The 17253-nt window shown below is 41.0% G+C and overlaps 1 pseudogene; it reads left to right on the top strand.

The window, feature by feature from the left end:
* The first annotated feature begins 978 nt into the window (after positions 1-978).
* LOC148018865 (uncharacterized) lies at positions 979-3030 on the top strand (annotated as a pseudogene).
* The last annotated feature ends 14223 nt before the right edge of the window (positions 3031-17253 follow it).

The following is a 17253-nucleotide window of genomic DNA, read 5'->3' on the forward strand; positions in this document are numbered from 1 at the left end:
GAGAGAGAGAGAGAGAGAGAGAGTGAGAGAGAGAGTCGAGCTTGCACTAATGTATTCCTTTTTTACACTACAATAATATGTAAACTAATCATACTTAACAGAACAAAAAACTTTAGAGGAAAGTAAGATTTTGTCTATATAATAAAATATATTGATGGGATAACTTTGCTTTTGTCTAGATACATAGCCCATATTCTCACTCTCTTTTGCTAAATATGGCAAGCCCACAATCCCCGACATTGCATGTCGGCATATTTAGTGCAAAGTGTTTACAATGGTAGCTCGTTTATGACGAGCGATCCAAATATAAGGTTTTGAGAAGGGCAATTATTCCATGGTGTCGAGTAAATGATTTTGCACAAGGGAAAGGAAAAAATAATGATTTTCCAACAACTTTCAAAAAGTACTCTCACCATCCACGACAACCAAATGAATTGAAAAAACCATTAGACAACACATGGATAGAGAAGATCACGTAAGTGTATATAATTGTTTTGCTACTTATATTGATTTCCTTATTATTTGACCACACTTATAGCTACAACATTCATTTCCTACAAAAATAGATTTTGGTGTGCTTATGGCCCTAAGGACACTTGAAATGTGGAGGTTTTATGTCCTAATGACATCTTGACCAGTCAAGGACGACCAAGAAAATGCCGACCACGCAAAACAATGGGACAACTTAACAAGGGTTGTTTGTGTCATTTTATAGTGACTCGCCTATCCCATGACACCAGTTTGGCGTTTATCTCATTTATCAATCCGTATCATACTGATGATGCAGATATGATTTGTCATGGAATTGCAATGGAGGATTTAAATGTCTATTCACATTCCTTATTTTCCCCATGGATATCACTAGAGAAAAAAATATGGGTGTCCAGTATGTTATACAAAGGTTTTTCACCACAACAAGTATTGGAGTGTCACATTCAATATGTGCATCAGCGCCAAAGCAACAATCCAAATCATCCTATGGAAAGAGATGACTTTCTCTCCATCCAAGATATTATGAATATATCTAGGAAGCTTGCCATTGACCAATATCAATTACATGACAATGATGCTGAAAGCACAAAGAGATAGTGCATTGAAAACAAGGAAATGAGATTTGTGTATCAGGAACAAAATCTTTCTACTAATAAGGATTTAATATTGGGGATTCAAAAATCATGGCAACGAGATATGTGTGACAGATATGGAAATGGCAACTTATTAGCAATGGATTCAACATTTGGTACAAACAAGTATAAGGTAATTTATTAATATTATTCTTGCGTACTTATAGTTTTTACTTCTCAAAATTTTATGCTTTTTTCTTATATTTGAAACTTGCATTTGACAGTTCAATTTATACACAATCCTTGTATTTGACTCCCACCGAAATGGTGTCCCAATTGCTTGGGTGTTAACCTCAAGTGCAAATTTTGAGGTAAACAAATTTTGGCTCACAAAGTTTAGGGATCACATGCTAGATTTTCACAAATCATGGGAGCCAACAGCTTTTTTGGTGGATGATGCTGAAAGAGAGATAGATGCTTTAAGGTACATTTCACATGCATGCGTCCTTTTGGAAAACATTTAATTCATGGACTAAAAGCATTACATTTTTTACGAATGTATTGTGTGTAGGGTTGTCTTTAATTTGCCTATTTATTTGTGCCTATGGCATGTCCGTCGTTGTTGGTTAAAGCATCTTATTAAAAAAGTCCCACAATGGCCAAAAAGAGCTACGATTTTCCAAGCTCTAGGCAATATTATGAATGTGAAAGGTGAATGCAAGGCAATAGAAGTGGCTATAAAGGAGGAAGCAAGGGATATGATAGATATATTTAAAAAGGAGTTTGCAGATGAGATAACATTCTTGAACTACTTCAAAACATATTGGGAGCCCAAGATTGGTGAGGACTCCTAATTATCTATTTCAGATTACTTTGTTATATTTTCATTTTTATACATATTTTAAATAGTTGTATTATGTGTGTGTTGCAAGGTATGTGGATATGTGCAACACGTACACTTCCACATTTCGGTCAAGACACCAATGGTACTATAGAGGCATACCATGGCACTTTAAAGTACCAATTCTTAGGTAGCTCAAAGAGATTGACTGGCAGACGAGTGGATTGGCTCCTTCATAAATTGACAAGTTCAGCTCTTCCATATTATTGGTATGTGCAAGCTATGAAAGAAAGTGGATTTGTGAGAAACAATAACATTGAAAAGATAGTGGCCAACTCATATGAGACAGCTTTGAAGATTCCAGTTGAGTATGTTAGATTCAAAATGAATGGTGCAAGGGCTTCATGTGCGTATGTAAGAAGCATGTCCAAAGACACTATTGAATACACAATTTATAATGCGGATTGTCAATGGGCATGTTGTACATGCAAGTGGGCAGAGTAGGGTAACATATGTAAGCATCAAATCAAGGTGCTACTTCTTTTAGGGGTACTGAATACTACAGTGGTGGCACAATGTATGGACTTATATAAAGACGTGGAAGCAAGAGGAAAATATAAAGGACTTATAAGTAACTCTCATGTGATACACGATGAGGTTGCACATGATCCTTACACACCAACCACGCTGCTGGATGTGGATAATCTCCAAGACATGGATACAACTATGATTAATATCTCCCATGAAGACACCCACCCATCCACAACATTGCAACATCTATGCCACGATGTATTGGATTTGGTGGGGGGTGACATGGAGCTTATTTATGAGGCATGTTCTTCTATGAAGAAGATATTGAGCCAACTTTGAGCTCTGAAAGCTCGTAGAGAAGATATGTGCAGTACACAAGCTTTTGTGCCCACCAATGATGGATTTGGAAATACCATACAATGAGCTAAGCCTTTCATTGAAAAACGGCTAACTAAAAGAAGAGTTTCTAGATTGGTAGAATCACCCACAACATCATCATTCATGGCTCCACCCAAAACCAAATGGCCCTCAATGCAAGAGAAGCTTGATGCTAGAGCCGATACAGAAGATGAAGAAGCCCATGCCTCTAGATAGGAGGAATGCTACATTGTTATATTCTTATGGTACTCTTATTAAATTGTGAAATATTTGAGATTTTATTCTCTATGTCTTTAAGCATGTGTATTAGCCCTATCAAGTTTTAATGAATTATAGTTGTGCATGCGTGCATGTGTGTGTGCGTGAAGTAAGCTTAAAAAGAGAGAGAGAGAGAGAGGGGGGGGGAATTTTGAGTGTGAGAGAATGAGTGAATGAGAGTAAGAAAAAGTAATATTGAGAGAGAGAGGGGGAGGAAATTTTGAGTGTGAGAGAATGAGTGAATGAGAGTAAGACAAAGTAATATTTGACGCTAGCATTTTCATTGAGCTTGCGATGTGATCTCTCTCGCTCTCTCTCTCAAAAATATTTGCGAAAAATGCCGCGCTTGGATTTTCCGTTATTTACCCCCTTTGCCTAAGTTCCATAAGTTACTTCCCCCCAAAGTCACACATCATGTCAGTTGCAAAATAGACTTAACAAGTTCTACTCCTAACTTAACCACAAAGTTTAGTTCTTGATACTTAAAACTTCTTGTAAAATATGTTAAGTCACTCATAATCATATCTCATTATGTCCTGTAGGTAGTGTATAAAACTTTAAAACGTACGGATAATCATTTACTTTGAGACCTTAGACCAAAATTCCCGTATTACAATGCATCTATTTCCATGTTTAAAAGTACATATATCTTTGCCGGAACAAGATTTTGCGGGAAAGATAGAAGAATTAGCGAGAAAGGTCGGGAAGCTGCCCGAGAGGCTATTGTACGAGAGGTGCAAGTATTGGAGAGATTGGAGGAGAGAGAGACTAGATGTGCTATATTTTTTAAACCCTTCTACTACAAATTGCATCCAAATATACTATTTGGAAGACTCGAAAGAAACTATTTGGAAATGTGGCAGATGAGAGAGAGAGAGAAGGGAGATGCATTGAATGTTGCTAAGGGAATACTCAGACGGAGCAGGAATGGGGCGGGGTGGGACCAGCATCATTCCGTCTCGAGGAGGTAAAATGGTGGTGAGAGTACCGTGAGAGGGTGAAACACCCGGGCCCTTCGGAGAGAGAAAAGATGGTGGGCCCCCTTGCCATGTAGGCAAGGAGGCCAATTCTTAACGTGAGCCTATCATCAACACATTTGCTTCTGCTATACATCACGATAAGATTGCATGAACATACTTAGTACGCTTCCTCTGAAACACTTTGATTGCCTCATCAATAAAGCCACATCCACCATACATGTTAATAATTGTACTTGCAATCTCTGATTGTGCCTCATACAAAGTAGGCATAAACCAATCTGCTCTCCTAACCACCAACCCAGCTATCAAACGCTTTGAAAAAGCAAAACTATGTACTCTTTGTTGGCAGTCACTTCCATTTGAAGACTATCGTCTCAAAGAGTTCAATTGTTTGTTTACTACAACCATGTTTGGCATAAGCTGTGATCATGGCATTCCAACAAACAACATTTTGAGAAGGTGGTGCATCAAACACCTTTCCCTCATCCTCAAAAGTCCCTAATTCTGCATATGCAATCATGTTGATGTATGTCCAAGGATCATCCATGGGTATAAAATGCTCTTCTATACATGAAATGCAACAGCAAGATTGTAGTGGTAATCAGCTAGAAAATCCACATCCTCAGATTCCTTGATGGTGACTGCATCCCGTTCTACAAGCGAGCCTTCCATCTTTCCCTCTTTGTAAGTGTAGAAACCACATCAACAACATCTAGCCAATCCATCTTCAATCCCATAGGCTACTATCTTCAAGAAGCTCTTCGAACTCATCGTGAAGTGCAAGATAAGCCACCTACAAGAATAACTCCACTTTCTCTAAGTTTAGAGTCGTTTGCTCTAGTACATCTAACTGGTTGTATTGCTCTTCAAATTCCCGCAACAATTGAGAAGAAACAAGTCCTTTGTAGGGATGATTAACCCACTCTCTTAATGTCTTCAGTGTAGCAATACCATAATCGTCCATAAAATATTCATCTTTGAGCGCTTTTCTTTAAAAAAATCCCAATTAAAATCTTGCACAAACAAATCTGTCACTTTAACCCACAAAGGAGGCTTGACAAGCCATAAGAAATAATTGCTCCAATTGGATGGAACACTGAAAAAGTGCATCTGGCTTTCAAAGGACTTAATGTAGACAGAAACATTCTGGCCATCAAAATGTTTTTGCTCACTAACCGCAGTCTCAATCGCATAGGTCGTACCATGCATATGCTCTTGTTCTTGATGCAACAATCGTTGTTGATCCAACTTTTGCTAATGTAACTGCTACTACTGCTGCATAGATAACTACATCTACTGATTCTACATCATAATGGCTGAAGAAAGAGTTTGTAATAAAGTCTTCATCTTATCACTCGAGAAGGAAGAACTACTGGATGAAGAGGGTGAATTACTCGAAGAGTCTCCCATCTCAATGAGATCAGAAGCGACGCTTTCAAGAAAGTGATTCACCAGTTGATGCAAGAGATTCATGTGGGGGGTTCGTGAAAGTCGCTCACCATATGGATGCTTTGAGATGGGATAAGTCAAAAAAATAATACTTATTTAAAAAAAAGAGAATGAAAAAACAAATTCTTGATTAAAAATATACGCAAGTTACAGGTTCATAATGTAACATGTCCACTAGTATCATCCAGGACACGTCTTAGCAGTCCATCGGAAAGGATGTCTAGAAAGCTCTGCCCGACACTCCCATGGAATGTTATGGGATTTGCGATCTAGGGCTTTCCGCGTCTGCCACGTAGCGGAAGTATTCTGGCCGTTCCCACTTAGGATCGACGTGAATTAGGTTCCTGATTGGTCATTTCCTAACAGCAACTAGCGTCGGACCCAAGCGAACTACTTTACGCAGAAACGCCAGGTCCGAAGCGAACTCACGCTGCACTTGGTTCAAGGAGAATGGGAAACGAGAGGGATGCAAAGCTCAACCTCTTTGCCATAAGGCATAGTCCCATTCCGTTCCCCTAAAACAGCATAAATCTGGTAAGACATAATTCTAGGTCAACGCTTTTGTTGTTCATGTCCTTTGACGATCATCCCGCTCTTCTTCGAGATTTGAGAAAAGTTCCCAGCCAACCGGGACCACCCAACTGTAGGATGGACCCATGGCCCATCCTCCGCACTTTCCTCGATTTGTTTTAGTTATGTAATTATCTAACACATTAATTGGACATGTAACAACCAGCTTCTTTAATTAATCCGTAAAGCACTAGTTCCTTCACATTATCTTATCACGTGACATAGAAAAACAATATCAGACAAGTTCTTTATTAGCATATCATCATATTTATCTTTGAAATACAAGGAGTTATGCCCGTAGGCTTGTCCACAATCCGCCCGAAGGCTATCCAGCAATCCACAGGGATCACTATTCCAAGTTTTCGCCCATAGACTAGTATGCGGGCCTTGAGATTCAATCCCGAGTCACGTTAGCCTCTTGTGCAAGACCCGGAAGGTGAGGGATTTATGGCCAGAGCCCCCCCTGGCACCCAAGTGTCCTTCTGCTCCAAGTAGCACTCAACGGAGAGACCTCTCGCGGCGGGTTCAGTCCACGTTCCCGGCATGGCCAACAACCCCCTTGGTTAGGGTCAGGCAGATAGTCGGGGGTAACTGAAGCTGCCTCTCCCTTCAGGCCTTCAACCTAAAGTATAGATATTCATTTAATTTGTAATTCATAAATCAAACAGTGCTCTAAAATCTCTAGCAAGCATAAACATTTCCATTGATCGATCTTGTTATTGGCAAACTGCTAAGGAAGGAATCTTTCCTTTTGAATGCATCCAGCACTTGATCCGGGGTGTCTTGAAACTTGGCAAGATCCTTTATATTTTGGGTTAGGGCGTACCCTATTAACCCAACTTGGTCAATCCTAAAGCTCATTGGATACTTCAGTTTCCGGTTTTTAACCTTCCTTACTTAGAAGGATATCAAAGAATACATTCTCTTGCAAGATAACCTGCGTAAGGATCCGCCATCCTTGTTGTGGGAATTTAACCTTTCTTCTTGTGAATCAATCACAAGACCATATGACTTCGTACTTGCCGTGCAAGTCCTGTATCGTACTATGCGATAATGGAGTTACGAAACAATCTATTTCGGTTTCTTTAAGCTGACGTTGTTACCTAGGGTTTCCTAGCTTTATTATTTTCTTTTAAGAAACTCAGGGACGAACCCTAATTTCTTTTACGTGTACAATTTACTGACCCTACAATCTGGGAATGTGGGCAAGTATTTAAGGTATAAACGTTTCTTGGATTTTAATTCATTCCCAATGAATATTTCGCAGCATAGGTATTTCTAAGTTTATATTAATTTGGTTAACTTTTAGAAGGAAATATCGAGATCACCTCCGCATGATTTGTTATCTATGTGTCAATTGATTTTTCAATCCTAAACTTTATTGATTTGAGGTTAGGTAAATTCAATTAATCTTCCTTTTTCCTTGCAAACAAAACTCATGCCAAATAAGCAATCTTTCCCTTGCTAAGTTATGTAGTTAGCAATGACAACTTCCTAGAGTTTAAGCATCGTAAGAAACCTTTCATGATTCGCACCTTCCATGATGAATCGTTGTAAAAAGAATAGGGGTTAATAGTGCAAGATGCAGTTTTATACCTTCTAGATTTAACCGAAGTATACTACTTTAGTGGGTAAATAATATTGCTCATAATTTGTTTCAATGCATAATGCTTTTTGAAGAAAAACTATGTTTATACTTTATTTATTTTTCATGTTTAATTAAACTAAATTCCTTCGTCGTAAATAACTAGTACAAAATATATCTTATCCATAACAATTAATCTTGCACAATTGAATTAAAATCGATATAAAATTAAGAAGGAAAAACCTAGGTTTGGGGTGAGATATCCACATGGATACCAGGAGATGACCCTCCCGCAGCTACTCCTTGGACTTTCTTAAGAGGCATCGCAGATGTAGTCCTTCGAACATGGAAGCAGCTTTACACTCCTTTTCAGAATTCCACCATTGCTCCCTTGCACATCAATACTCTTCTTTACTTTTTCGAGCAGGGGAGAAACCAAGTCCCAAGGGTATTTTGGAAAGGCAAGTAACCGTTAAGGTTTTAACCACGAGGAGGGGGTAATAAGACCTTTAAGGCCTTAATTCTTTTGGGAGGGAAAGGCTTACAAAGCCTAAAGAAAAGGCCCTATAGGGGTATATACATGGTAAAAAGGGTGTGTGTGTGTGTGGCTCCAAAAGGCGTAAGCAGAGGTCTTGGGAGATTTTTGGGCATGGGAATGAAAGGTATATGAAGGGGGTCTTGGAGGGGTTTTAGGACACGGGGATGAAAAAGGCTTAGGGGTTTAAAACCCAGGGGGAAAAAGAAAGGGTATAAAATAAGCTTGGAAAGGATTTAATCCTGCGGGGTTTTGGGGTTATAAAAACCTACCTCAGAGGCAATAGGAAAGGGGTTTAAAGGTGGCAAGGACTTATATATCACTGCCTGTGAGGGGTTAAATCCCAGGGGGTGGAAAAAGGGAAAAGAAACCTTCAAGAGGAAGGCTTAAAAGAAACTCATGGGAAGGGGGGCTTAGATCCTCCCCTTAGAAGCTTCTCAAGAAGCTTCTAAGAAGCTTATGTGGGCTCAAAAAGCGACGTGGAGGGAAGGGAATGACTTAATGGCGGCGGATGGCAATTCCCAGGCGGCAGATGGTGATTTCTAGGCGGCCGATGTTGGCAACAGATGGCAGTGCGGCTCTACATGACTCCTTCAACGGTGGCATCCCAGCTCTCCCAGCTTACTCCCTTAGCATGACGGCTCTTCTCAGCGTCCCGTCCTATCTCCCCACTTCAGCTCCACCTTGTCGGGTCTGGCAGCGTCGTACTCCCTTTTTTCTCTTTCATTGGGGGGTTTTTATAGGGAGAGGGAAGGAATTCCTCCCTCCCCTCCTGTCGCCCTGCATGAGCTTGAGGATACGCAAGCTCCAACGAGGAGCTTGCTGTCCTTTCTAAATCCCTCACTTCCCTCCAGCACGAACCACCGCCGAGAGAGAAAAAAAAATCCATGAAAAATATTTGATATATTACATTCTCTCCCCCTTAGAGGAATCGAGATGTCCTCATCTCGAGATAAACTGGGAGTATTGTTGGTTGAGAGTGCCTTCATCTACCCAAGTGGCATCCTCTTTGGGATAATCTTTCCACTGGACAAGGCATTCTCTCAGGGTTCTGGATCTTAATGGTCTCTCCCTAACTTCTAAGATCCTATCAGGCCTTAGTTCAAGGACTCCTTGACTAGGCATTACAACTTATTGGTCGTCAAGTACGTGGTTGGGATTAGGTACATACTTCTTCAATAGGCTGATATGGAATACATTGTGAACCTTTAGGTTCTTTGGGAGTTGCAGTTTATAAGCATTAGGTCCTAGGCATTTGAGGATTTTGTATGGTCCACAATACCTTAGACTTAGTTTCTTGCAATCTCCTCAGGATAGAGAACTCTTTTTAGGGCGTACGTGAATGAAGACCATGTCTCCTTCTTCGAAGATTCTATCTTGACGCTTCAAATCCGCGTATGCCTTCTGTCTATCCTTGGCAGCTTGGATGTCCTGTCTTATTGACTTTATTTGGTCATCCATCTCTTCCAACATCTTTCTTGAATCTTCAACCCTTAGGGTTGGATCGAAAAAGTTCAAGGGACTTCGACAATCATGACCATACAATGCTTGGAAAGGAGTCATCTGAATCCTTTACTGATAAGAAGCATTGTATGCAAATTCTACCAAAGGAAAGTATTGAATCCACCTCTTCGGCTCTCAACAGCAGTATGCCCTAAGCATATCCTCGATGACTTGATTTACTCGCTCTGTTTGTCCATCCATTTGGGGATGGTAGGCGATGCTAAAATAGAGTTGAGTCCCAATAGCTTCAACGATAGATCTCCAGAAGTGTGATGTGAAGAGAGAATCACGGTCACTAATGATTCTTCTGGGTAAACCATGTAGCTTGAATATCTCCTTGATAAACAATCTTGCAATGTCTGAGGCTTTATAGCTTGTCTTTACTGGAATAAGGTGTGCAACCTTAGTAAGCATGTCAACCACAACCATGATGGAGTTGTATCCTCCCTGGACTTGGGGTAGGCCTACAACAAAATCCATACTGATGAATTCCCATTTCATTTGGGGAATGTCAAGCGGTTGTAGTTTCCCTCGCATCATGACATGTTCGACTTTGATATGTTGGCAAGACAAATACTCAGTGACATATTTGAGAACGTCACCTTTGAGCCTCTTCCAATGGTAGCTCTTCCTAACTGCATTAAGAGTCTTAGCATAGCCAGGATGTCTTGCAAATGGAGAATCATGAGCTTCGCACATTATCTTCTGCTTAAGTGACTGGCTTGCTGGAATACACAGCCTTGTTCTATAGTAGACAAGTCCACTATTAATGGAAAATTCCTGATACTTAGCCTACAACTTTTGATTCTGATCCTTGATAGAGATCTCCTTTAGCATTGATTGGTAGGCCAAATCATGGCATGCTTCCTCTCTAGCTAATTCAAGTATAGGGTTTCTTGGCATAGATACTTTTGTAGCTAGAGATCTGGCCGTTGATGGATTCTGCAAGATTAGGGAATTTAGGAATGCCTTGCGACTAAGTGCATCGGCAACTACATTCTCTTTCCCTGGTCGGTACTTGATTTCAAAGTCATATTCCTCCAACACTTCAATCCACCGACGTTGCCTCATGTTGAGCTCATTCTGGGTAAAGATCCATTTGAGACTCTTATGGTCGGTTACTAGAGTAAACTTGTTACCCAACAGGTAGTGTCTCTAGTGCTTTAGAGCATGGATGACAGCTAGGAATTCTAAATCATGCGTGGCATAATTCCTTTCATGGCTCTTCAATTTCCTTGAAGAGTATGCTACTGGATGACCTTCCTGCATAAGTACACACCCCAAGGCAAGAATGCTAGCATCAGTTACTACCTCAAACTCCCTATTGAGGTTTGAAAGTTTTAGAATAGGTGCTGATACCAAACTTTGCTTCACTCTGTCGAAGCTATTTTGTTCGGGAGTTGGCCATGCAATGGAAGTTTGCTTCTTCAGTAAGTCCGTCAAAGGTGCTGCAATCAAAGCATAGTTTATGATGAAGATCCTATACCATCCTGTCAATCCAAGAAAGCTACATATCTCTTTGACGGATACTGGTGTTGGCCACTCAAGTACATCTCTGACCTTGGCTGGGTCCACTGAGATTCCTTCCGCTGATACTATGAATCCCAGATATTCAATCTGACGCTTGAAGAATGCACACTTCTTCATTTTAGCATATAGCTTATGTGACCTCATTGTCTCAAGGACAATCCGAAGTTGAGGTTCGTGATCTTCTTCCCGTTTAGAATAGACTAAAGTGTCATCGAAGAAGACAAGTACGAAATCATCAAGATATGGCCTAAAGATATCCTGCATTAACCTATTGAAGGTGGCAGGTGCATTCGTAAGCCCGAATGACATAACCAGGAACTCAAAGTGCCCATATCTTGTATTGAAGGCCGTTTTTTGGATATCCTCTTCCCTGATCCTTATCTGATAGTAACTTGACCGGAGATCAATCTTGGAGAAGATCTTCGCACCCTGAAGACGATCAAGAAGCTCATCTATTCTAGGAATAGGATACTTGTTCTTGACTATTGATTGATTCAACCCTCGGTAATCAATACATAGTCGAGGTGTCCCATCTTTCTTTTTCTAGAATAGTACTGGAGCGCCCCACGGTGAACTGCTAGGCCGGATGTAGCCCTGATCTAGTAGTTGCTTGAGTTGTTCCTTCAACTCAATTTCTTCTAGTATGGACATTCTATAAGGTCTCTTTGCAATTGGTGCAGCTCCAGGTACTAACCTAATCTCATGATCCACTTCTCTTTGAGGCGGAAGTTCAGTCAACTCTTCAGGGAATACGTCCGTATATTCCTTTAGCCAAGAAGGTTCTTCATGAGACTCTTGCTTTTGATCTAATTTGTTGAGCTTGATCAAGTAAACAGGTAGTCCTTTTCTGACTCCTTTTATGATCCCAGATACTTTGGCCAGTTGGATTCTCGGCACTCCAGCCTCGCCTTGAGTTGTGACTAATTCCCTTTCAGAGTTTCAAAAGGAAACTTGACCCTTTCCACAGTGAACGTGGGTGTCGTTAGGCTTAAGCCAATCCATTCCGAGTAGACACTTATGGATACCTAAATTCATGACTCTGAATTTAACCGAAGTCTTCTTTCCTCCCAAAAAAAATTCCACCTTAGCAGTTTTCTTGGTACAAGTAACCTCACGACCATTTGCCAATTCCACAAGCAGGGTAGGTGCTTCTACTGTGGCTATTCCTAATCTTTTTGCACATGCTGGTGAGATAAAGGAATGTGTACTTCCACAATCAATCAAGGTCTTGAAACCTTTACCTTGATAGTCCGATGGTGTCTGAATCCCCGAGAACTAGCGATTCGTCCCTTTCTTGTGTAAAGCGGCATGGACTGTCGCTCTTTCGAATTTTGCTTCCATGGTCGGATCTTCCTCTTCTTCTTCTTTGCACATTTGCCTATTGGCAATGCAGGCGATTCTTCCTCTTCCTCGAGTAGTGGCTCCTTGACCACGGCCTGTTCCTTGGAAAGGCGCTTGGCGATGTCCTCCACTAAGCTTGGGACATTGCCTCTTGAAGTGACCAGGTTTGTTGCAGTGGAAACAACGGAGGTTTCGGCCATTACTTTGAGTAGGAACAAAGTTGTTGACGTTATTCGTCCTTGCTTTCTTTCTTTGTCCCTGATTATGACCTTGAACTCTCTTCAGTTGAGGTCTGAATACTCCTCTGTTCGGGTCAATATAAGACCAAGTTTTGTTACCCCTTGGTCTAGCTTGTACCTCCTGAATTATAGGTGCCGCTCGAATGAGTGCATCCTGAAGATCTAATGGATGCATAGATTCGAGACGGATATTTACTGGTGGATTTAAACCCGTACAAAATTTGGACACCTGCTCTGTCATGTCCATCTGTGGCGCATACTTTAAAAGTGAGACGAATTTAGAGTAGTATGCGTCAAGAGTGAGTCCTAGCTGTTTTAGCTCGTAGAACTCGTTCATTTTCTGCGTGCGATATGCAGGTGGCAAGTATCTTCCCTGCACGGCTTTCTTCAGCTTCTCCCAGGTAACGGATCCCTCTGCGATCCTTTGATCCTTGCACCATTGCTTCCACCAAAGTCTGGCTTCGCCGGTGAGTTTTAACTTGGCGAGCATAGCCTGATTGGCAGGTGCAGTATTGGTTGCTTCGAAGTAATCCTCCATGGATTCAATCCAAATTTCCGCATCAGCTTGGACGAATATGCCTCTCCCATCAAACTCGGGTGGCTTAATCTACTTAAGAAGGAACTTCTTCTCCTGGATCACAGCAGTACTTGATGTAGGAGGCGAATTAGGAACATGTACCTGGAGTTGTGCCTGAATAAAGGTTTCCTTAACATTATTATATGATATTCGACGTTAGCTTATATTACATCTTTAATGCAGCTATCTCGTAAACAATGTAGCTACTTAACTTTTTATCAACTCTTATGCACAGCCAGATATTGATAAAAAGAAGTCTTTATTTGTATTTATATGGGCATAGTCCTTTTGAATACAACGTTTCATGAGATGATAAGCCAATTGTTACATTTAGATTGGGGAGAACAACATTGTATTGCATTTATCTACAGGAACTATATAATAGTAGGGTTTTGGGTCATGGATCTTTAGGAATCGATAAGTCATTGGAAGTTTAGGATATCCTTTCCATTGGAATCCATGCTTCTCATGGCGGCCCAACACTTTAATCCTGTCGGCAGGAATTACACGGGTTACTTTCTCATAAACATATGAGTTCATCTCAACCCTCCGACCTTGAATATGTAAAGTCGAATTTACGTGAGCTTCCACAAAAACGAACACCTTCACGACTTTCAGGTCTTCCAACCACTTGATCCTCTTTAGGTTGGTCTGTAGATAAGCAAACCAGTGGGCGGCTATATACTAGATTCCTGAAGCACCCGTCCATCTTCGTTCCATATACAAAGGTGATGGATTATAGATCTGCTCCAGGATGTTCATCATCCCAATTCTTTGTCTATAAAGCAGAGAATGCATTGCAGTCATAAACATGACTCGAAATACCAAGAACTTGTTCCACGCTTCGTAATTCTGCAAGACAGCATTGAAGGTAAGGAAATGTTTGGAAAGCAACATTTGCTTTGCTTCATTTTATTATAATTTCATAAAAACTATTCCGTTGTTGGTCGGCTCTAATACCAACTGTAACGTGTCCACTAGTATCATCTAGGACACGTCTTAGCAGTCCATCGGAAAGGATGTCTAGAAAGCTCCGTCTGGCACTCCCATGGAATGTTACGGGATTTGCAATCTAGGGCTTTCCACGTCTGCCACGTAGCGGAAGTATTCTGGCCGTTCCCACTTAGGATCGACCTGAATTAGGGTTTTTCTGATTGGTCATTTCCTAACAGCAACTAGCATCGGACCCAAGCGAACTACTTTATGCAGAAACGCCAGGTCCGAAGCGGATTCACGCTGCACTTGGTTCAAGGAGAATGGGAAACGAGAGGGATGCAAAGCTCAACCTCTCTGCCATAAGGCACAGTCCCATTCCGTTCCCCTAAAATAGTGTAAATCGGGTAAGACATAACTCTAGGTCAACGCTTGCTAAGGAAGGAATCTTTCCTTTTGAATGCATCATCCATCACTCGATTCGGGGTGTCTTGCAACTTGGCAAGATCCTTTATATTTTGGGTTAGGGCGTACCCTATTAACCCAACTTGGTCAACCCTAAAGTTCATTGGATACTTCAATTTCCGGTTTTTAACCTTTCTTACTTAAAAGGATATCAAAGAATACATCCTCTTGCAAGATAACCTGCGTAAGGATCCGCCATCCTTGTTGCGAGAATTTAACCTTTCTTCTTGTAAATCAATCACAAGACCATATGACTTCGTACTTGCCGTGCAAGTCCTGTATCGTACTATGCGATAATGGAGTTACGAAACAATCCGTTTCAATTTCTTTAAGCTGACGTTGTTACCTAGGGTTTCCTAGCTTTATTATTTTCTTTTAAGAAACTCAAGGACGAACCCTAATTTCTTTTAGGTTTACAATTTACTGACCCTACAATCTGGGAATGTGGGCAAGTATTTAAGGTATAAATGTTTCTTGGATTTTAATTCATTCCCAATGAATATTTCGCAGCATAGGTATTTCTAAGTTTATATTAATTTGGTTAACTTTTAGAAGGAAATATCGAGATCACCTCCGCACGATTTGTTATCTATGTGTCAATTGATTTTTCAATCCTAAACTTTATTGATTTGAGGTTAGGTAAATTCAATTAATATTCCTTTTTCCTTGCAAACAAAACTCATGCCAAATAAGCAATCTTTCCCTTGCTAAGTTATGTAGTTAGCAATGACAACTTCCTAGAGTTTAAGCATCGTAAGAAACCTTTCATGATTCGCACCTTCCATGATGAATCGTTGTAAAAAGAATAGGGCAAGATGCAGTTTTATACCTTCTAGATTTAACCGAAGGATACTACTTTAGTGGGTAAATAATATTGCTCATAATTCGTTTCAATGCATAATGCTTTTTTAAGGAAAACTATTTTTATACTTTATTTATTTTGCATGTTTAATTAAACTAAATTCCTTCATCGTAAATAACTAGGACAAAATATATCTTATCCCTAACAATTCATCTTGCACAATTGAATTAAAATCGATATAAAATTAAGAAGGGAAAACCTGGGTTTGGGGTGAGATATCCACATGCATACCGGGAGATGACCCTCCCGCAGCTACTCCTTGGACTTTGTTAGGAGGCATCGCAGATGTAGTCCTTCGAATGTGGAAGCAGCTTTACACTCCTTTTCAGAATTCCACCGTCGCTCCCTTGCACGTCAATACTCTTCTTCATTTTTTCGAGCAGGGGAGAAACCAAGTCCCAAGGGTATTTTGGAAAGGCAAGTAACCGTTAAGATTTTAACCACGAGGAGGGGGTAATAAGACCTTTAAGGCCTTAATTCTTTTGGGAGGGAAAGGCTTACAAAGCCTAAAGAAAAGGCCCTATAGGGGTATATACATGGTGAAAAGGATGTGTATGTGTGTGGTTCCAAAAGGCATAAGAAGAGGTCTTGGGAGATTTTTGGGCATGGGAGTGAAAGGTATAGGAAGGGGGTCTTGGAGGGGTTTTAGGACACGGGGGTGAAAAAGGCTTAGGGGTTTAAAACCCAGGGGGGAAAAGAAAGGGTATAAAATAAGCTTGGAAAGGCTTTAATCCTGCGGGGTTTTGGGGTTATAAAAACCTACCTCAGAGGCAATAGGAAAGGGGTTTAAAGGTGGCAAGGACTTATATATCACCGGCTGTGAGGGGTTAAATCCCGGGGGGTGGAAAAGGGGAAAAGAATCCTTCAAGAGGAAGGCTTAAAAGAAACTCATGGGAAGGGGGGCTTAGATCCTCCCCTTAGAAGCTTCTGAGAAGCTTCTATGGGCTCAAAAAGCCACGTGGAGGGAAGGGAATGACTTAATGGCGGCCGATGGCGATTCCCAGGCAGGAGATGGCGATTTCCAGGCGGCCGATGTTGGCGACAGATGGCAGCGCGGCTCTACACGACTCCTTCAACGACGGCGTCCCAGCTCTCCCAGCTTACTCCCTTAGCGTGACGGCTCTTCTCAGCGTCCCATCCTATCTCCCCACTTCAGCTCCACCTCGTCGAGTCTCGCAGCGTCGTACTCCCTTTTTTTCCTTTCGTTGGGTGGTTTTTATAGGGAGGGAGAAGGAATTCCTCCCTCCCCTCGTGTCGCCCTGCATGAGCTTGAGGATACGCAAGCTCCAACGAGGAGCTTGATGTCCTTTCTAAATCCCTCACTCCCCTCCAGCATGAACCACCGCCGAGAGAGAAAAAAAAATTTCCATGAAAAATATTAGATATATTACACATAAGTTTTTGGGATTAGATCAAAAGAGTTATGGGAAAGACAAGGATGAGTTCTCAATTTGACAGAAGACAAGAAGATAGAAAATTAGATTTTATGGAAAAAATTTCAAGGAAGGCAAGGAGCACCAAGCTCAAACTCAAGCCAATCTTTATAGGTGATTCGATGGCGTAATCTTCAATGTAGGGAAGGGGCTTAAAGCTCGACCTCAAGCATTCACTC

Source organism: Lygodium microphyllum, chromosome 20 (genome assembly GCF_053477565.2).
Source record: "Lygodium microphyllum isolate KBCC chromosome 20, Lygodium_microphyllum_v1.1.10, whole genome shotgun sequence".
NCBI lineage: Eukaryota > Viridiplantae > Streptophyta > Polypodiopsida > Schizaeales > Lygodiaceae > Lygodium > Lygodium microphyllum.